This window comes from Triturus cristatus, chromosome 8 (genome assembly GCF_964204655.1).
Source record: "Triturus cristatus chromosome 8, aTriCri1.1, whole genome shotgun sequence".
NCBI classification, from domain to species: domain Eukaryota; kingdom Metazoa; phylum Chordata; class Amphibia; order Caudata; family Salamandridae; genus Triturus; species Triturus cristatus.
The window spans coordinates 743,591,156-743,614,073 of record NC_140591.1 but is presented as its reverse complement, the minus strand read 5'-3'; the positions used below and the strand labels follow the sequence as shown (position 1 = coordinate 743,614,073).

The 22,918-nt window shown below is 44.6% G+C and overlaps 1 protein-coding gene across 1 annotated transcript in view; it reads left to right on the top strand.

Moving 5' to 3' along the window:
- The window catches only part of LOC146805006 (acetylserotonin O-methyltransferase-like), a 723,771-nt gene that overhangs the window by 592,673 nt on the left and 108,180 nt on the right, over positions 1–22,918 (top strand). The gene's annotated exons all lie outside the window — the stretch shown is intronic.

Here is a 22,918-nt window from a genome sequence, read left to right as displayed (position 1 = left end):
ACATCACTGATGACATCACTGATGACATCTCAAATGACATCACTGATGACATCACTGATGACGTCATCCATGTGATAAATTAGTGCATCTTCTCACACCCTAATACAACCTTTGATACACCGACTCAAAATTTCAGATGGCCATTTTGAAAACCATAGATACTCCAATACCAATAACTACACACCCACTCATTGACTCTTAGGTCTACATACATCTCCACTCACTCACCTGTACAGTCACTCATACTTACAGTCACTCTGTACAGGACTATCATATGCATTTATACACCTACATAGACACTCACACACCGCCAATCATCCATTGAGGTACTGACACATCTAGTCATTCATGCAAATAATTAATCACAGTCCAATTTACTCACCTATACAGTTAAAAACACTCAAGTTCATTTTCTCATAAAAATACTAACAAATTCTGACACTCTTATACAATTACTGATACAAGCACACACTCATCCATACAGCCGCTCCCAAAATCACACACTCTCACATATAGATAGTTATATTCTCTTACACACATATACACTGCGTTTCACATATGTAGTTACTGACACATGTTCAACTGAGATATACATTCAATCACTAACACACCCTTACATACAGTCACCCAACCATACAGTCCATCACAGATGCACTCTTAAAACCATGCACCCACTGAATCACCCACTCACACATCTATGCACAGAGTCACACACACCCTACCCACACAAACACTCAGGCACCCATACAGATACTCAGACAACCAATCAATAACCCATATAGACACTCATATAGCTATTCACAAAACCATGCAGCCACTTATACACCAACACACAGACACATACAGACATTCACACAGTTTAGTCACTAGTCTGCAGTAAGATACATTTAATGACTCACTTATCGAGTCAGTTACGCACCTAGAAAATCACCCATTCACACACTTATACACCCACTCATTCTTCCATAGGCCTTTCACTATAAATATATTAAACATATTTAAACTTTTCAGAAAAACACACATTCACTGGATGATGTCATCAGTGATGTCATCAGTGATGTCATTTCAGATGTCATCAGTGATGTCATCAGTGATGTCACTGACCATGTCATGAGTGATGTAATATGTGACGTCATCGGCAGTGCATTGCGGGCGCGCGAGATATAGTTAGCTGAACTAACTATAACGGAGGAATTGCTAGGGTTTTTTACGAGTGAAAAGTCCAGCTAACTATAACGCCCCAGAAACCTATGGTTTCTTCAGTGAATTTCTCAGGTTTTTTAAATGCTAATTCCTAATTATAATGTGCCTGAAACCTATGTTTTTTTCAGTGAATTTCAAAGGTTTTTTAAATGCAAATTTCTATCTATGCCTACAGAGATAGGACATGTGAAGAAGGAAGACAAAATGCACAGAAAGAAAAAAAAGAAATGCAGCAAGAAGCAACAGAAGTCCTCAAAGATGAAGAAAAGTGCAGGAAGAAGAAGAAAAGTGCAGGACAAACAGAAGAGCAGAAAGAAGCCTTGTTGCAAAATCATCCTGTACCCTCAACTTTTTCAGACGGATACTGGCGGTAACTGAGTCTGACTAACCAGTGCTAGAGCCAGTGCTATGTTAAAAGACACTCAGAATACAGTGAAAACACCTACATACACTAGGGAACACTATGCGTTGGGGTCCCCCTGTGATTAGTATGACCTCCTCTGTAAGCACCTACTATATTAAAGGGCAGGGGATTAAAACTACCTCTTAAAACGCGTTACAGGGCGTGTTTGCACATGTCACCTCAGGACCCGTCCCCTCCCTTCCCCACTGTGTAAACACGCCCTGTGGCCGTTTTAAGTTGGGAGATTAAGTCCCCTTGAATCCTGAGGGTCCCTAGGGTCCAACTAGACCACTAGGTACCTTCAGTAAGCACCACAGACCTACGTTGCAGAGAGATGTAAAAAGTGCCACGGCCTGGACCACCTCTCTGCAACGCAGCGCAGTGGCGCTTACTGGAAGCACCTTGTGGGCTAGTTGGTCCCAAGGGTCCCTCAGGATTGAAGGGGAATTATTTCCCCAACTTAAAACACGCCACAGGTCGTGTTTGCACACTTTACCTCAGGCCCCGTCCCCTCCCTTCCCCACTGTGTAAACACGCCCTGTGGCCCTTTTAAGCTGGGAGATTAAGTCCCCTTGAATCCTGAGGGTCCCTAGGGGCAAAATAGCCCACTAGGTACGTCCAGTAAGCGCCATTGCAGAGAGGTGTAAAAAGGGGCACGGCCTGCACCACCTCTCTGCAACGCAGGACAGTGGCGGTAACTGGAAGCACCTGTTGGGCTAGCTGGCCCCCAGTGTCCCTCAGGATTGAAGGGGAATTATTTCCCCAACTTAAAACGCGCCACAGGGCGTGTTTGCACACGTTACCTCAGGCCCCGTCCCCTCCCTTCACCACTGTGTAAACGCGCCCTTTGGCCGTTCTAAGTTGAGAGATTAAGTCCCCTTGAATCCTAAGGGACCTTAGGGTCAAACTAGCCCACTAGGTACCTCCAGTAAGTGCCACAGAGCTGCGTTGCATAGAGGTGTAAAAAGGGGCGTGGCCTCAGAACACCTGTCTGCAATGCAGCTCCCTGGCGCATACTAGAGATACCTGTTGGGCTAGTTGGCCCTTAGGGACCCTCAGTATTGAAGGGGAATTAATTCCCCAACTTACAAGTGGCCAGGGGGCGCGTTTGCAGAGTGCTGCAAGGAGGGAGCGTGGCCTCCGGCGCGATGCCGGTCTTTTATTTATTTTATTTTTTTAAGAAGGAGGGCTGTGTGGCCCCCCTTCTTTTTCTAATTTATTGGCCCTGGGGACCCCATCCCCCAGGGCCTGCACCCTAATTTATTTGTTGAAAAAATTTAATTTGGAAGGGGGCCACGTGCCCCCCCTCCCAAGGCCTTAATTGGCCCCGGGGACCCCAACCCCCGGGTCATGGCCTTTTTTTTTAATTTATACTTTAGGAGGGGGGCTGCGTTGCCCCCCTCCTCAGGCCACTTATGGCCCCGGGGACCCCATCCCCCGGGGCCGGCCTTTGTTTTTTATTATTTTAAAAAAATATATATTTATAGAAACACCTAGGACATGCTGGACAAACCGCATGTACCTATCACCATGACGATTTGCGTGATATTCATTAAAAGGCGACTATGCATACAATGAATCCACTTGGAATGTATTTACACCGCTAGTGAAGCTCTGACGTGTCTGACGCCCTACCGTGCCTAATCCCGGCGCCCCCGCCGGTGGGTACTCTCCAAGTAGACACCCTTGTTGTTTATTTATACAAACATGGGTAGCTATTGACGGGCACATTTAATACACACGCACACCAAGCCATTAAAAGGGGATTCAATAAAAATTTGACCAAACTATGCAAGAAACCCCCCTCACGGTTAATAAAACACACATCCACCGCCAAATGTGTAATACTTTTTATTTTACTCTCTGGAAAGGAGACAAACCTCACTTGAGAGTCACAACGTGCTCCTGGCTGAGCCCAATGCTGTCTTACACCCACCAGTGCCCGCCGAGTGCCACACACCTCTTTGTTGTATTCCACCAGCTAGTGCGTATGCTATGATACTCTCTAGCACATGTGCACTGTAACACCACCCCGTGAATATGTCATGTGTGGAAATGTGGATTTCCCTGATCAGTTATGTCCCCTATCTTGGACCCCAACGGTTCTATGTGCATGTTACAAACACATGTATGTTCTCTCCAGTTCCAGTTTTGATGACGCAAACATATGTGCGCCCACCGTCAACATGTCCTCTGTCAGATCCACCATTAATGGGCTAGATATTCGAGTCCTAAGTATGAAAGGCCACCGACTTTATATGGCTAAGTTACTCCATTTTTACAGTTCAGGCAAGTAGGCCCGATTCTGTCCTCAAAGCCTTTCCCTGCTCTCTGCCTTTGACAGCTTCAGCTGGAGCTCGCATCTGTATCCATGAACTTTGTCCTACTTCCTGTGCAGCTAACGGTGCCTGCCTCGGCCAGTTTTGCCTGCCTGCCAAGAAGCTGTATTTCACCTTCGAATTATCTATTTTGCTCTTCAGCCGATGCATTCCTGTCTAGTAGTTTAGGTAAACATTTCCTTTAGCTCCCGAGCAAAGGGCCCGGCCTCTCTGTCCTCATGCAAGTGATTCATAAGCCCTGTTGCCATGGAAAGTTTCCTGCCCCTCGCATCTCATATAGACACTTAGACGCTTGCGCACGCACACACAGTCAGTATAGAATAGATTCTGCCCGAGAGTCCTTCCTTGTGGATAACATAGTTCTTTAAACATAGGATGTTAGATATGATTTGGGATTAGGTTGACTTGACCCCCCAGACTTTTCGTCTCCACATGTAGAGCTAAATGTCAAGTCCCCTTCACCCCCTAGTTGCACGTCAATCACACGTCATGCTGCTGCGCGCGCATCTATGCCAAGTATTATCTTATAGATCCACCTATGTATGATAATCATAGCCAATCATGTTTCTTTTTACTCCTTATTACGCCCAGTTTCGGTTACGTATTCACTGTGTCGATTCTCTTATCAATTGTTACGCCTTCTACATTCGTTTCATTGTAATGTATGTTCTATAAAAGCAATTTCCTGTCAATAAAGTATCGTACTTCACTTCCTGAACCCCCGTGGTGACGGAACCTGAAGGCCGCCACTCGAGTCGGCCATTTTGGAATAAAGCCCATTCAGAAACCTCTTATACCACGGATTCTGCCTCTTATTATTCTGAGCTATTTTATTTAAGATACAGTATGAAATTCAGTCCAGGTAAAAGATTATTTACCACATAATGGCGCCCGAACAGGGACACTTTCTCATCTCACGCGCCGGCGGTGCGTTGCAGGCCCGGTCCCCTGCCACAGCTGGACGGACCAAAACGCGTACCAGCAGGATTTCCTGTAGCTCCCTCCGGTCAAGCGGGGGCGACTGAGGCTGCGATCAACCCAGACGAGGCGGTGAGAAGTGCGAAGTATCCCGACCAGAGCCTAGCTGAGAGAGCAAGATCCGAGGTATACAGAGGCCCACCAGGTTATCGAAGTCCCGATGTCCAGAGGGTCCGATGTCCGCAGTCGTCGAGTCCGGTCCATTCTCCGAGGCCTTTCGTTTTGAGCTACCCGGTGAGTACCATCGCCGGGGAGGCGTTTTGACGCGCACATAGGTTGTGCCGGTCAAGACGGATTTGGGTACACAAATCCGGTCTGCACTGTTTAGCAGTGTATATGTACTGTTTAGCAGTATATCAAGTATTCCGAAGTATCTAGTTATTGTCAAGAATTCTGCTTGGTGATTAGTTATGCAGACTGTCATCATTGTTGGTCATATTTTTTTAAAGGTTAAAATGTTTAATGTTTAATTTTTTAAGGTGTTAAAATGTCCTGCATATTGTGGTATGAATGATTGTCCATTGTGCATTGTTCATTATTGTGCTTTTTCGTACTAAGTTGTGTTCAAGATTAAGTATCAGATCAGTTGTGTTCAAAACTAAGTACCAGATCAGTTGTCAATATGCCGCTCTTTTCGAAGTTAAGACAGATTACTACTAGAAAAGGGGTGCTTGAAGAAGCAGTTCCTATTCCTCCTAGGGACACTCCAGGGCACTTTATGTATCACAAACATGGCATAGACGCCATATTATTCCTTGATCTATGGGTGGACTACACCAAAGAGTTACCAGAAAGTCAGAGATGGCCCGTAGCTGGGACCTGGGATGCAGAATGCATTATGAAAGTCGAAGAAGAGTTGTGGAAAAGGAAAGCTAGACAGTCACAGAAAGACGCTGTTGAATTATGGCGTAAAGAATCGCATAGACGCACCGAAAAAGCATTAAGACAGGAAGAGAGAAGTAAAGAAAGTGCAAATAAAGTCCGAGAAGGTTTGTTGATCGAAGAAGGAATACGAGTAAAAGCAGAACAAACAGATAGACAAAGAAATGCCCTTATAAAAGGAATGTATCCCCTCCTGGCCGAAGGATTGCCTAAAGCTACTACGGCCATACCAAAAGACTTGCCAACCCCATTGTTTCCGATAAAGGTACATCCTAAAGGACATCCGAGAACCGCAGAAGACATTTTTCTTTCCTCATATTTAGATGACGCAGCTCCTGAGTATGCTAGCCCCGCACCACACAGACCGTCTGCTGGGGGGGTTCAACAAGATCAGGTGCCTGCATCTGTACAACAGCAAGCTCCGACACAAGCTTCGGCAAGCACATCTGTTTCCGCATCTGTCCCCGCAATTGATTCTACCGCTGTGTCCACACCTGTAGTTGCTGTAGCACGTTCTACGAATCCTTTTACGTCCGTTACCCCAGAGGGGGCTACTGGAGGTGCTACTAGCATTTATTCTACACCACCCCGAATGAGTAAACTTACTTTTCAAGAAACAGTGCATGCACGTACGCCCAAACTTGTAAATCCCCGTATGCTTAAAGACCTTATGATAGATTGTAGGTATGATCCGGTGCCCGGTAAAGAGGACGAGATGGTCCTAGCATCATTACGTGTTAGACGAGCTGCATCGTTTTTAGGGAAGCTACCAGGAATGGCTATGCATTTAGATAGCATATATCATTTTGTCCAAACAGGGAAAGATCCTGAATGCATAAACAGAGCTATGGAATATCAGAAAGTAGAGATACAGGGAGAATTGTTACGTTTCCTTGTAAATTGTGTGATCAGAAATCAAGACCGACCGGGGGTAGACCCGGGAATAATGCAAACTCTTACCAAATGGAGTCAGAATATATCAGACGGAAGACATGATAAACAAGGAAGTATAGTAGCCATGTGCCGAAAAATTAGGAAAGAAGTAGAACGTATACATGAAGAAAGATTGGAAACAGACGAGTTCGAGCAAGATGAAGTGTCCGAATCAGGGGATTCCGTAAGACAGTCAGACACCATAGCCTATGTAGGTAGAGGAAGGTCCTGTAATAATACTAGATGTTTCTCTGATCCGATACATTCTGTATGTCCAAACAATAGCAGAACTTATCCGACGCCTATAATAAATATGAAGTCTCCCGAACGTTTGTTTCAAGCCGCAGATAAAATACTCCGGGAACGAAGGGGTTACCACCTCCTCGATTCTATGGACGAGCAAGAATTAGCAAGGTCAGCTGTTCATTGGATGGACAGTCCAGGGAAATATGGTGATGTGACAGTCGCACACACGTTTTTAAACCTCAGCCCCGATGAACAACGTTTAGCTGGAATCTATATGATTCAACAACTTCTTATATTATATAAGAACGAACATGCTGATCCTGGTCCCTTACCTGATATATTAACTGAACTACTCGCGAATAGATGGAGAGGTTCTAGTAACAAGTTAATTAAAGAAATACTAATGTCACGTAAACAGTACGTTCTTTTTGTGAGCCCAGATCCTTTCTCATTGCCCAGCAAGGAAAGAACGCCGTATTACATGGATAGACAAAATCCCTTACGAGAAGTGCACCAAATAAAAGGCGAGGACAATGAGTTTCACCGTGTATTTGTATACACACCCATAACGAAAATCGAATTGTTAGAAATGAAGAAAGTGGTACCCAGTCATGACAAAGACCCAGCGGGTTTCCACCGAGAAATTAAAGACATGTTATTGATGGGAGAGTATACCTATCCTGATATTATGACAATATTAAAGGTGCTCTTGCCTGCTGGCATTTATGAAAAGCTGAAAGAAAAAGAGTGGGAAGTGGGAGACCAAAAGATAGATTGGACAGCATTAGAAGCAGAAGAAAGGGCCCGAACTGCAGGTTCAGGGCTCGGGGATAAAGTTAAACTATTACCAGGTTTACTAGTACAGGTACTGCCGCGTTTATTAACCACGAAAAAGGAAGATTGGGGTGCAATCTCAGCTTGTAAACAAAAGCATGATGAAGACACCAGTGATTATTATGCCCGATTTGAAAAATGTTTTGGTATAAATAGTGGTATAAAAGCAAGTAGTGAGTCGTATCCACATTTATTTGTGACAAAATTAGTGGAAAACGCATTGCCTCCAGTGAAGAATAGAATATTGAAATTCGAGAGTACCTGGCAAAGTAACACTCCGTCACAAATGCTACAAATGTTACAGTATCATCACAATAGAATTAGAGATGAACAAGAACACGAACAAAGACGTATGAAGGATACAAAAATGAAAATGCTAGTTTCCCAGACAGTACCAGCGGATGGTCACAAAAAGGGTGTGACACATTCCGGAGATTCAGCAGCTCCTGTAAAAGGAACATGCAATTACTGTAAACAACTAGGCCATTATGTACACGATTGTCAAGTCCTGAAGCGTAATATAGCCATAGGTATCGCAAAAGAAAGACCACGACCATTCAGACAGGATCAGAATGAACAAGGAGCTTCACAGCATGCACAGTCCATGCCAGCTCAGCAACAGTCTATGCCAGTTTCACAACAGCCCATACAGTTTGTGCCAGCTGCACCACCGTTACCTGCTGCTGCCACACAAACAACAACACGACAAATGTATCAGACCGCACAGTATGAATATCCTGAGTACCAACGTTACGCATGAACGAGCCTAGGGAGGGAAGTCGACTTACCCCTTATTGAGATTCCAGTAGATCAAGAAGGACCTTATGTACATAGTGAGTTATTAGGTCAAGACAGAAAATTTTTACTCGATACAGGGGCAAGTCGAACAACCATAAAACGTAGTGAAGTTCCAGGGGCACCCCTCTCAGGCTCTCAAAATGTTTCCCTTGGTTTTTCAGGAAAACCTATTGTTAATGAAGTATCACAGCCACTTCCACTTACGATTGGTCCCTTGACACGAACTACAGATTTATTGCTTACCAAATCATGTCCAGAAAACTTGTTAGGTATAAAGACATTGAAAGCTCTAGGGGCTATTATATGTTGTTCTCCGGAAGGAGTAAGATTGTTTTTACGTGATTTTAAAGGTCACTATGTATCCAGAGAAATGGATTCCCGATTACAGACTTTACCAGCGCATCTATGGGCACAAGGCCCTACTGATGTTGGTTGCATGAACATTACACCATATCGAGTCACACTAAAGGCAGGAGTGGTACTACCACGAATGCGACAATACAAGTTACCACCAGATGCTGTAGTGGCTTTACTGAAAATAATTGACGAGCTTATTGCCCAAGGAGTGGTAGTGGAAACCGACTCCAATGTATGTAATTCACCGATAATTCCGATTCTTAAACGAACTGATCCAATGGCTCCGCCAGTGTATCGACTGGTTATTGATCTGCGCGAACTAAACAAGTGCATTGTGCCACAATTTCCTGTGGTCCCCGATATCTCATCATTATTGACAGCCATTGATTCACAAGCAACGTTCTTTACAGTAATTGATCTCAAGAATGCCTTTTTCAGCGTCCCAATAGATCCGGAAAGCCAATATCTATTCGGATTTAGTTTGAATGGACGAAGCTTTAAATTCGCACGCGCTCCTCAAGGATTTACAGAAAGTCCCAGCATCTATAGCCAAGCACTGAAACGAGAACTAGACAGTATACACATGCCAGTTAACACTGCACTGCTTCAATACGTCGATGATCTGCTGATCACCGCCCGAAGCGAACCAGAATGTGAAAAAGCATCACTGACAGTTTTACATTTTCTAGCCGACAAGGGGCACAAGGTGTCTCCTTCTAAGCTGCAATTCTGTGTCCAGCGAGTTGTTTATCTTGGTCACTCGCTGTCCAAGGAGGGTAGACAGCTTACACCTGACCGCATTCAGTTAATTGCTAACATGTCAATACCCAAGACACAAAAGGAGGTGCGGGCTTTTATAGGCCTCACTTCATATTGTAGGCAGTGGATCCCTCAATATGCATTTCTAGCAAAACCACTCATTCAGTTGACAACACAGGAGGTAGCCACATCGACTGTCCTCCCTTGGACTCAGGAACACACACAAGCCTTTGAAAGCTTGAAGAAAGCTCTATGTCAAGCACCTGTTTTAGCGACACCATGTTACAGCAAACATTTTACACTCTTTGTTACAGAACGCGAAGGTACTGCCTTGTCAGTACTCACTCAGGAACAAGCAGGATCATGCAAGCCATGTGCTTATTTTTCCAGTACATTAGATCCCGTAGCTCAAGCTTTGCCTGCGTGCCTGAAATCAGTAGCAGCAACAGCTTTAGCAATCAGACAAAGCGATGCCATAGTGTTAGGACATCCATTGACAGTACAAGTACCACATGCAGTAGAGGTTCTTGTGAACCGAACGCAAACACAACACTTGACCATAGCAAGACTTACCGGTTATGAGTTAACATTGTTTCAGCCACATATAGAAATCCGACGCTGTAATACGTTGAATCCTGCTACACTTTTACCTGTAATTGGAACAGACCCACTAGCTCATGATTGTGTTGAAGTTATTGAAATAAAGACGAAACCCAGACAAGACTTAACAGACGTTCCATTGTTAGATCCAGACCTGACGTTGTATGTAGACGGATCGTGCATGAGAACAAGTACAGGAGGTTTAGTGGCCGCGTATGCAGTCACAACAGATACTGAAGTTATTGAAACAAACTGTATAGATACTTTGTCAGCCCAAGCAGCAGAGCTTATTGCTCTAACACAAGCCTGTATTCAAGCCACAAGTAAGAAAGTTAACATATACACTGATTCACGTTATGCATTCGGAGTTGTACATGATTTCGGGGTGCTGTGGCGAGAGAGGGGTTATTTAACTTCTCATGGTACCCATATTCAGCATGGGTCCCTCATTCATGCTCTGTTAGACGCAATTCATCTGCCCACTGCAATATCGATTATGAAATGTAAAGCACACACGAAGGTTACTGATATCATTTCTCAAGGCAATGATTTAGCTGACAGAACAGCTAAACAGACTGCTCAGACTCGCACATCCGACATGACAAAGCCAATAGTTCCGACACCAACACAGTGTATGACGGTTAAGGATCCCGCACTAGACGTAATTGACATACAGACACATGCTACTGCAGAAGAATTAAAGAAATGGACTGAACTAGGAGGGATCCAGACAGATCAGGGATGGATGACGAAGGAGAAATCTGTATGGTTCCTTCCTGATTCTATGGTCCAAGCTATTATAGCTACAATTCACAGTCCGGCGCATCTAGGAGAGAAAGCTATGCTAGACAGCATTCAACACATTTGGTTCAACAAACATTTACGAGCAGCAGCTAAACAAAAAGTCCGTACCTGTATGATATGTTGTCAGTTTAACCCAGGAAAAAGTGTTCCTGTAGAGCAGGGTGGATTTCAGCCTCCTGACCATTCTTTTGAAGTCCTCCAGATGGATTATATCCAGATGGAACGATGTCGAGGATTCAAATATGTTCTCGTAGTTGTCTGCGCTCTTTCCCGATGGACTGAAGCGTACCCAGTATCAGATTACACTGCCCCGACTACTGCCAAACAGCTAGTTCGAGAATTCTTCCCACGGTACGGTTTACCACGTGTTGTATATTCAGATAACGGCCAGCCTTTCTCATCTGAATTAATGAAACATGTTTCACTTTTGCTGGGATATCAGTGGAAATTTCATTGTGTCCGACACCCCGAGGCAGCAGGTCTCGTGGAACGACATAATCAAATTTTGAAAATCAGATTGTCTAAAATATGTGAGGAAAAAGGTGTTGACTGGATAGTAGCCTTACCAGTTGCACTATTTTACATGAGAATGGTAGCGCACTCTCGAACAGGGCTATCCCCTTATGAGGTGATCTTTGGCAGACCGCCGAATATGTGGGGGATGCCTATACCCCGTAAAATAACTGATGTTGACTGTAATATGCTGACAGATTACCTGGCTTCCTTGATGTCTGCACTACAATCTTGTCGTTCCCAGGTAGCCGCAGCTTTTCCTGACAACACTGAGGTGAAGCCCCATGACGTAATCCCTGGCGATTATGTCCTTGTGAGGAACTTCGACCGAAAGACCCAACTGGAGCCCAGGTGGAAGACACCTAAACTAGTCCTGTTGACCACAAGAACAGCCGTGAAGATCGAAGGCCGGAAGGGTTGGATCCATTCAAGCCACATCAAGAAATATCATGGACTTCCTTCTGATATAAACAGTCCTCCCCGTGTGTCTTCACCCATTGACTCAAAGTTACCTTTGGCTGAGGCCAGTAGCACAGACCTGTACAAATTAAAACTCAGACCCAGACCGTCGGCCGATTTGATTGTTTAAGTCCTCTCCAAGGTGAAGCGGTTGAATCTGTCCCGACATGTATCCCTTAGGTCTGAATCATGAACATACAAGAACAATGTTGAAACGACATGCATACTGTAAAGCACTGCGTAGCCACTGTATAGTGACCTTATTAATTTTGTTTTTCTTGAGTTTTATAATAATCACTGCAAGTATATTGTTGCATATGTATTATCCTATCTCTAAACGTGTTTTCAATATAACCGATGAACATTCTTTTAGTGACCTACCGCCACATGAGTTGTCCTATAGACTTGCGCTGCGAAATAACACTTTCATTAGTATGTTACATCATTCCCATCAGACTAGTAATGCCACTAATTGTTGGGTGTGTGGCCGACTCCCTCCCTATCAGAATAACAAAGGAGTTCTGCCTTTCTTTCCACATCCGTTCACACATAATGGCTCCTGTGGAGCATGGTTTAGTTTATTAAATTCCATAGACTCAGACACAGCAGTTTATCAACACCATTGGATATGGGGGAATCTGAACATAGTGTTATACAAAGTCTGTCACCCTGATAAGGAGGGTCATCCCAGTAGAACAGGAACTGATCTAGAAAATGAAGTGTATAGACTAGGTAATTTTACACCTAATCTTATGATTCTGAATGTCGAATCCGAAGTCGAGCTAATTCTGCCCACCATGTCAGTATTTCCAGTTAAGGGTGAATTATGTGTAAGAAAAGTTGGTTCCATCCATATGGGCCATAGCAAATGCGTTACTACAGTAGAATATAGTGATCAAGGCAAATCTTCATTTAGAGCTTCTCGCCATTCCTACTTTATATGTGGTCAGACCGCATATATGCGTCTACCTCTAGATTGGGATGGTACCTGTTACATTGCATTCCTTCTGCCACCGGTTTTCCTAGCTCCTCCTGATTATTACCGAAATGTTCATTTAGTACACAATAGAGAGCGGAGAGATCTCCCAGTTGTCGATTATACTGAGACGGCATGGGACAAGTATGTAGATTTCAATAAAGGCATCTTCCCTTATATAGGTACAATTTCCAATAGTAAGCTGATACGTAGATTAACCAAGACTCTTGAAGCTGTAGTGAATGAGACTATAGCCGCCCTAGGCAATCTGACAGAGGAGCAATCTGTGATGAGAATTGTTGTTCTTCAAAATCGCCTTGTCCTTGACGTCATCTTGGCCGATAGGGGCGGAGCTTGTAGGGTCATCGGATCAAGTTGCTGCGTATTCATACCAGAAAATTCGCCATCTGTATATAAAGCTATAACACGTCTTCATAAGATTGTGAGCCAGATACACGAGAATCCAGGCACTTGGACGTGGTCCGGGTGGTTTTGGAGTGTGATAGCAGCCTGGGGATGGAGAGTTCTATCCTTCCTAGGTATTGGCCTTCTTATACTATTCAGTTGCTGCTTATGCCTGCAATGTGGACCAGCGATTTGTGGTCTGTGCGCCACATTGTGTATTCCACATCAAGGTTTTCGTTCAAGATCCCGGAAGAAGAAAGAAGAAGAAATGATGCTCCATGAGCAAATCGATGGATTAATGAAGATTGATGTTTCTTGACGGGCAAGTAGGGGACAAGGAGGGAATGTGGAAATGTGGATTTCCCTGATCAGTTATGTCCCCTATCTTGGACCCCAACGGTTCTATGTGCATGTTACAAACACATGTATGTTCTCTCCAGTTCCAGTTTTGATGACGCAAACATATGTGCGCCCACCGTCAACATGTCCTCTGTCAGATCCGCCATTAATGGGCTAGATATTCGAGTCCTAAGTATGAAAGGCCACCGACTTTATATGGCTAAGTTACTCCATTTTTACAGTTCAGGCAAGTAGGCCCGATTCTGTCCTCAAAGCCTTTCCCTGCTCTCTGCCTTTGACAGCTTCAGCTGGAGCTCGCATCTGTATCCATGAACTTTGTCCTACTTCCTGTGCAGCTAACGGTGCCTGCCTCGGCCAGTTTTGCCTGCCTGCCAAGAAGCTGTATTTCACCTTCGAATTATCTATTTTGCTCTTCAGCCGATGCATTCCTGTCTAGTAGTTTAGGTAAACATTTCCTTTAGCTCCCGAGCAAAGGGCCCGGCCTCTCTGTCCTCATGCAAGTGATTCATAAGCCCTGTTGCCATGGAAAGTTTCCTGCCCCTCGCATCTCATATAGACACTTAGACGCTTGCGCACGCACACACAGTCAGTATAGAATAGATTCTGCCCGAGAGTCCTTCCTTGTGGATAACATAGTTCTTTAAACATAGGATGTTAGATATGATTTGGGATTAGGTTGACTTGACCCCCCAGACTTTTCGTCTCCACATGTAGAGCTAAATGTCAAGTCCCCTTCACCCCCTAGTTGCACGTCAATCACACGTCATGCTGCTGCGCGCGCATCTATGCCAAGTATTATCTTATAGATCCACCTATGTATGATAATCATAGCCAATCATGTTTCTTTTTACTCCTTATTACGCCCAGTTTCGGTTACGTATTCACTGTGTCGATTCTCTTATCAATTGTTACGCCTTCTACATTCGTTTCATTGTAATGTATGTTCTATAAAAGCAATTTCCTGTCAATAAAGTATCGTACTTCACTTCCTGAACCCCCGTGGTGACGGAACCTGAAGGCCGCCACTCGAGTCGGCCATTTTGGAATAAAGCCCATTCAGAAACCTCTTATACCACGGATTCTGCCTCTTATTATTCTGAGCTATTTTATTTAAGATACAGTATGAAATTCAGTCCAGGTAAAAGATTATTTACCACACATGCCACACTTGCCTTCGCACAGGTTATATTGCCCCATCTAGCGTGCCTTCCTCGATGCCTATGTTATAACGCACAGCGCTCTGCCATACATATTACAATCTGGGATCCATATCTTTGTCACAGTGCATATGCAACGTTACACTCCCCAGCACATATTTTATATTACAACTTTAGAGACTAGTTAGGTTACACAACACTGCCCTGTGCATATTACACTCCAAGGCGCATATCGCATAGCACGCGCTAGTGCCTGTGCTATCTCGCGCTCTCCAATGAATCTGTCATTGCGCACAATGTATTGCATATTATATTTCACGTCCCGGTTCATCTTATATCACCCTTGTTGGTGCATAGTTTATACCATATACTATATCTAGTTTTCATTTTCAATCGTGATCTCAGGACTATGTTCTATTTAACACTGCCTCCATCTACCCTTTTCACGGGCATTACATTTTGCGATGGGGGGTGGAGGGTCAGGGGGTATTTCTGCCAAGTGAGCCCGGAGTCACAGTCACAAACGTCCTCTTCTTCCTGAAAAAAAAGTGAGATTATTCTGCATACTTGTTCATATTTTAAGTAGTTCGCACAGACACACATTTTAAAAACAATAAAGTTCCTAATACCCACCTTCTCTGAGCAGTTAGCTTGCTGCCCCATCCACCTCCTCCCTATCCTCTGTTGTCTGAATCCATGGACTATCCTCCTCCCTCCTGCCATGCATGGTCTGATGTGCTGCCACTGCCCTCCATTTAGCATGATGTACCAGTCCACTCCTCCTGCCCTCTATGGCCCATCATTGACCTCCTGCTTAGCCTCTGTGCTTAGCTTGCTGCCCATATTCTCCTCCCCCCTGCCCTCCGATGTCTTTGTGCATGCCCCTGCTCCATCCTTTTTGCCCCCCATGTTCCATGGACCTGCCACTCCTATCTACTGTGAGTGTTCCCTCCCACCTGCCTAGCATTGTCAGATGACTGTAACCTGTCCCTGCCACCTCCACCCTGCCTGTCCACATGCCATGCCCCTATCCCCTTCCTCCTGTCCTCCATGGTTAATTTTACTGCCACACCCTTCTGCCCTCCCTGGTCTGTTGTGCTGCAACTGCTCCTCCTGCCTGCCCTGCGCAGTCTGTTGTGAGGCCCCTTCCCCTGAACTCTCTTGTCTGTGCCCAGGTCCTGACCCTCCCTTCTGTCCTCCATGGTCCTTTGTGCATGCTCCTGCACCCTCCTTCTTGCCCATCATTGCCATTGGGCTGCCACTAACCCTCCCGCTTGCCATGCATGGTCTTCTGTGTTGCCATGTCCCCTCCCACCTTCCCTGTGTGGTCAGCTAGCTGTCCCTGACCCCCTCCCACCTTCCCTCCATGGTCTGTGTGTATGCCATCATAGTCTCACTGTTGCTCTCCATTGTGTGTCTTGTTTCTAGTGCCCATCTTGCCTGACCTCCATGGTCATCATGCTGCTTCTGCCCTGCCCCCTTGCCCCCAGCCCTCTGTTTCCATGTGCAGACCCCTATTCCCTCCCTCCTGGCTTGTCTGTTCCATTGTAATGCCCCTGATTCGTCCCTCCTGCCCTTTATGGTCTGTTATGCTGCAGCTTTCTCTCCTGTCTGTCCATTATGGTCAGCTAGTTACCATTGCCTCTTTCCCCTCTGTTCTCTGTTGTCCATGTGCATGGTCCTGTCCCCTCCCTATTGCTTTCTATGAATTGTTGTGCTGCACTCCCATCCCGCATGCCCTGTGTGGTGTATTGTGCTGCTGCAAACCCTGATGCCTGCCCTGTAGGGTCAGTTTGGTGCACCTCTCCATGTCCCTCCTGTCCTCTGTTATCCAAGTCCATGTCCCTACCCCAATTCCTCCTGCATTCCATGATCCAATGTACCATACTTGCGAACATTTTGAACTTGGTAAGTGGGAGATTGTGAAAAAAAACTGGGGTATTGATTTTCCCCTTTGAGTTACATTGAAAAAGAGGAGATTGTAGACAGGAGACAGATCAAATAAAGCCCATTTGAGCTGGCTGAAACGGGTCTGTTGGCATGTATGGTTGTACTACCACTGCTTCTTCCTTCTGCCCACAATGGTCTATTATATTGCCACAACCTCTCTTGCCAATCCTGTATTGTTGGTTTGTTGCCCCTGAATTTGATACGGAATCTTAGAAAACATAGCTCAGTAAAATAAGAGGCAGAATCCGTGGTATAAGAGGTTCTGAACGGGCTTTATTCCAATGGACGCAATTCGAATTGGGGCCTCCAAGTTCCATCACCACGGGGGTTCAGGAAGTGAAGTACAACATTTTATTGACAAGTAATCGCTTTTATAGAACATACATTATAATGAAACAAATGCAGGAGGCGTAACAATTGATAGGGAAGATAACATCTTACATGCGTAATGAAAAGAGGCGTAATTGGGAATAACAAAGAAACGTCATTGGTTATGATGTCACATATGGGTGGACCTATGAAATAATTTCGCAATGTCAGCAGAAATACTTGGCAGAGATGCGCGCGCAGCAGCATGACGTGTAATTGACGTGCAACTATGGGGTGAAGGGGACTTGACATTTAGCTCTACATGTGGAGACAAGAAGTCTGGGGGGTCAAGTCAACCTAATCCCAAATCATATCTAACATCCTATGTTTAAAGAACTATGTTATCCACAAAGGAAGGACTCTTGGACAAAATCTATTCTATACTGACTGTGTGTGCGTGCACAAGCGTCTAAGTGTCTATATGAGATGCAAGGGGCAGAAACCTTTCCATGGTAACAGGGCTATGAATTACTTGCATGAAGACAGAGAGGCTAGGCCCTTTGCTCAGTAGCTGAAGGAAATGTTTACCTAAACTACTAGACAGGAATGCATCGGCTGAGGAGCGAAGCAGATAACTCGAAGGTGAAATACAGTTTTTGGCAGGCAGGCAAACCGGCCGAGGCAGGCACCGTTAGCCGCACAGGGAGTAGGACAAAGTTCATGGATACAGATGCGAGCTCAAGCTGAAGCTGTCAGAGGCAGCAAACAAGAAAAGGCTTGATGGCAGAATCAGGGCCTACTCGCCTGAACTGCAAAATGGAGTAACTGAGCCATATAAAGTCGGTGGCCTTTCGTACTTAGGAATCGAATATCCAGCCCATTCATGGCTGATCTGAAAGAGGACATGTTGACGGTGGACGCACATGTGTTTGCGTCTTCATAACTGGAACTGGAGGGAACATACATGTACTTGTAACATGCACATAGAACCGTTGGGGTCCAAGATAGGGGACATAACTGATCATAAAAATCCATATTTCCACATTCCCTCCTTGTCCCCTACTTGCCCATCAAGAGATATCAATCTTCATAAATCCATCGATCTGTTCATCGAGCATCATTTGTTCTTCTTTCTTCTTCCGGGATCTTGAGTGAAAACCTTGATGTGGAATACACGATGTGGCACACAGGCCACAAATCGCTGGTCCACATTGCAGGCATAAGCAGCAACTGAATAGTATAAGAAGGCCAATACCTAGGAAGGATAGAACTCTCCATCCCCAGGCTGATATCACGCTCCAAAACCACCCGGACCAAGTCCAAGTGCCCGGATTCTGGTGTATCTGGCTCACAATCTTATGAAGGCGGGTTATAGCTTTATATACAGATGGCGAATTTTCTGGTATGAATACGCAGCAGCTTGATCCGATGACCCTACAAGCTCCACCCCATCGGCCAGGATGACGTCAAGGACAAGACGATTTTGAAGAACAACAATCCTCATCGCAGACTGCTCCTCTGTCAAGTTGCCTAGGGCGGCAATAGTTTCATTCACTACAGCTTCAAGAGTCCTAGTTAATCTACGTATTAGCTTACTATTTGTAACTGTACCTATATAGGGAAAGAGGCCTTTATTAAAATCTACATACTTTTCCCATGCCGTCTCAGTGTAATCGACAATTGGGAGATCTCTCCGTTCTCTATTGTGTACTAAATGAATATTTCTGTGGTAGTCTGGAGGTGCTAGGAAAACAGGTGGCAAAAGAAATGCAATGTAACAGGTACCATCCCAATCTAGAGGCAGACGCATATATGCAGTCTGACCACATATGAAGTAGGAATGGCGAGAAGCTCTAAAAGAAGACTTGCCTTGATCACTGAATTCTATTACAGTAGTGCATTTACTATGGCCCATATGTATGGAACCATTCTTTCTTACACACAATTCACCCTTAGCTGGGAATACTGACATGGCGGGCAAAACTGGTGCAACTTCGGATTCGACATTCAGAATCATGAGATTAAGTGTAAAATTACCTAATCCATATACTTCATTTTCTAGATCAGTTCCTGTTCTTTTGGGGCGACCCTCCTTGTCAGGGTAGCAGACTTTGAGTAAAACTAGGTTCAGGTTTCCCCATAACCAATCGTCTTGATAAACTTCTGTGTTTGAATCTATGGAATTGATTAAACTAAACCATGCTCCACAGGAGCCATTGTGTGTAAACGGATATGGAAAGAGGGGCAGAACTCCCTTATAATTCTGATAGGGAGGGAGTCGGCCACACACCCAACAATTGGTAGCATTACTAGTCTGATGGGAATGATGTAACATACTAATGAAAGTGTTATTGCGCAGCGCAAATCTATAGGACAATTCATGCGGGGGTAGGTCACTAAAAGAATGTTCAGCAGTAACATTGAAAACATGTTTAGAAATAGGATAATATATATGCAACAATATACTTGCAGTTATTATTATAAGACTCAAGAAAAACAAAATTAATAACGTCACTATACAATGGCTACGCAGTGATTTACAGTACGCATGTCGTTTCAACATTTTTCGAGTTTTTCCTCTATTCAGGTCTAAGGGATACATGTCAGAGACAAATTCAACCGCTTCACCTTGGAGAGGACTTAAACAATCAAATTGTCCGACTGATTAGACCTAAGTTTTAGTTTGTATTGTTCCTGGCTACTGGCCTCAACCAAAGGTAGCTTTGAGTCAATGGGTGAAGACACACGAGGTGTGATATTTACATCCGAAGGAAGTCCATGAAATTTCTTGATATGACTTGAATGCACCCAGCCTTTTCTGCCTTCGATCTTCACGGCTGTTCTTGTGGTGAGCAGGACCAATTGGGGCGACTTCCACCTAGGCTCCAGCTGAGTCTTTCGGTCAAAGTTCCTCACTAAAACGAGATCCCCCGGAGCTACGTCATGGGGTTTCACCTCAGTGTTGTCAGGAAAGGCTGCAGCTACCTGTGAACGACAAGATTGTAGTGCAGACATCAAGGAAGCCAGGTAATCTGTCAGCATATTACAGTCAACATCAGTTATTTTACGGGGTATAGGCGTCCCCCACATATTCGGTGGTCTTCCAAAGATCACCTCATAAGGGGATAGCCCTGTTCGAGAGTGTGCTACCATTCTCATGTAAAAGAGTGCAACTGGTAAGGCTACTACCCAATCAACACCTTTCTCTCTACATATTTTGGACAATCTGATTTTCAAAGTTTGATTATGTCGTTCCACGAGACCTGCTGCCTCGGGGTGTCGGACACAATGAAACTTCAACTGATATCCTAGCAAGAGTGAAACATGTTTCATTAGTTCGGATGAGAACGGCTGGCCGTTATCTGAATAGACAACACGTGGTAAACCGTACCGTGGGAAGAATTCTCGAACTAGCTGCTTGGCAGTAGTCGGGGCAGTGTAATCTGATACTGGGTACGCTTCGGTCCAGCGGGAAAGAGCACAAACAACTACGAGAACATATTTGAATCCTCGACATCGTTCCATCTGGATATAATCCATCTGGAGGACTTCAAAAGGGTGATCAGGAGGCTGAAATCCACCCTGCTCTACGGGGATGCTTTTACCTGGGTTAAACTGACAACATATCATACAGGTACGGACTTTTTGCTTAGCTGCTGCTCGTAAATGTTTGTTGAACCAAATGTGTTGAATGCTGTCTAGCATAGCTTTCTCTCCTAGATGCGCTGGACTGTGAATTGTAGTTATGATAGCTTGGACCATAGAGTCAGGAAGAAACCATACAGATTTCTCCTTCGTCATCCATCCCTGATCTGTTTGGATCCCTCCTAATTCAGTCCATTTCTTTATTTCGTCTGGTGTAGCATGTGTCTGTATATCAATTACGTCAAGTGCGAGATCCTTAATCGTCATACAATGTGTTGGTATCGAAACTATTGTCTTTGTCATGTCGGATGTGCGAGTTTGAGCAGTCTGTTTAGCTGTTCTGTCAGCTAAATCATTGCCTTGAGAAATGATATCAGTAACTTTCGTATGCGCTTTGCATTTCATAATCGATATAGCAGTGGGCAGATGGATTGCGTCTAACAGAGCATGAATGAGGGAACCGTGCTGAATGTGGGTACCGTGAGAAGTTAAGTAACCTCTCTCTCGCCACAGCACGCCGAAGTCATGTACAACTCCGAATGCATAACGTGAATCAGTGTATATGTTAACTTTCTTATTTGTGGCTTGAATACAGGCTTGTGTCAGAGCAGTAAGCTCTGCTGCTTGGGCTGACAAGGTATTTATACAGTTTGTTTCAATGACTTCAGTATCTGTTGTGACTGCATACGCGGCCACTAAATCTCCTGTACTTGTTCTCATACATGATCCATCTACATACAACGTCAGGTCTGGATCTAACAATGGAACGTCTGTCAAATCTTGTCTGGGTTTCGTCGTTATTGTAATAACTTCAACACAATCATGAGCTAGTGGGTCTGTTCCGATTACAGGTAAAAGTGTAGCAGGATTCAATGTATTACAGCGTCTGATTTCTATATGTGGCTGAAACAATGTTAATTCGTACCCTGTAAGTCTTGCTATGGTCAAGTGTTGTGTTTGCGTTCGGTTCACAAGAACCTCTACTGCATGCGGTACTTGTACTGTCAACGGATGTCCTAACACTATGGCATCGCTTTGTCTGATTGCTAAAGCTGTTGCTGCCACTGATTTCAGGCACGCAGGCAAAGCCTGGGCTACCGGATCTAATGTACTAGAGAAATAAGCACATGGCTTGCGTGATCCTGCTTGTTCCTGAGTGAGTACTGACAAGGCAGTACCTTCACGTTCTGTAACAAAGAGTGTAAAATGTTTATGGTAACATGGTGTCGCTAAAACAGGTGCTTGACATAGAGCTTTCTTTAAGCTTTCAAAAGCTAGTGTGTGTTCCTGAGTCCAAGGGAGGACAGTCGATGTGGCCGCCTCCTGTGTTGTCAACTGAATGAGTGGTTTTGCTAAAAATGCATATTGAGGGATCCACTGCCTACAATATGAAGTGAGGCCTATAAAAGCCCGCACCTCCTTTTGTGTCTTGGGTATTGGCATGTTAGCAATTAACTGAATGCGGTCGGGTGTAAGCTGCCTTCCCTCCTTGGACAGCGAGTGTCCAAGATAAACAACTCGCTGGACACAGAATTGCAGCTTAGAAGGGGACACCTTGTGCCCCTTTTCGGCTAGAAACTGTAAAACCGTCAGTGATGCTTTTTCACATTCAGGTTCGCTTCGGGCGGTGATCAGCAGATCATCGACATATTGAAGCAGTGCAGTGTTAACTGGCATGTGTATACTGTCAAGTTCTCGTTTCAGTGCTTGGCTATAGATGCTGGGGCTTTCTGTAAATCCTTGAGGTGCGCGTGTGAATTTAAAACTTCGTCCATTTAAACTAAATCCGAACAAGTATTGGCTTTCCGGATCTATTGGGACGCTGAAAAAGGCATTCTTGAGATCAATTACTGTAAATAACGTTGCTTGTGAATCAATGGCTGTCAGTAATGATGAGATATCGGGGACCACAGGAAATTGTGGCACAATGCATTTGTTTAATTCGCGCAGATCAATAACCAATCGGTAGACTGGTGGGGCCTTCGGATCAGTTCGTTTAAGAATCGGA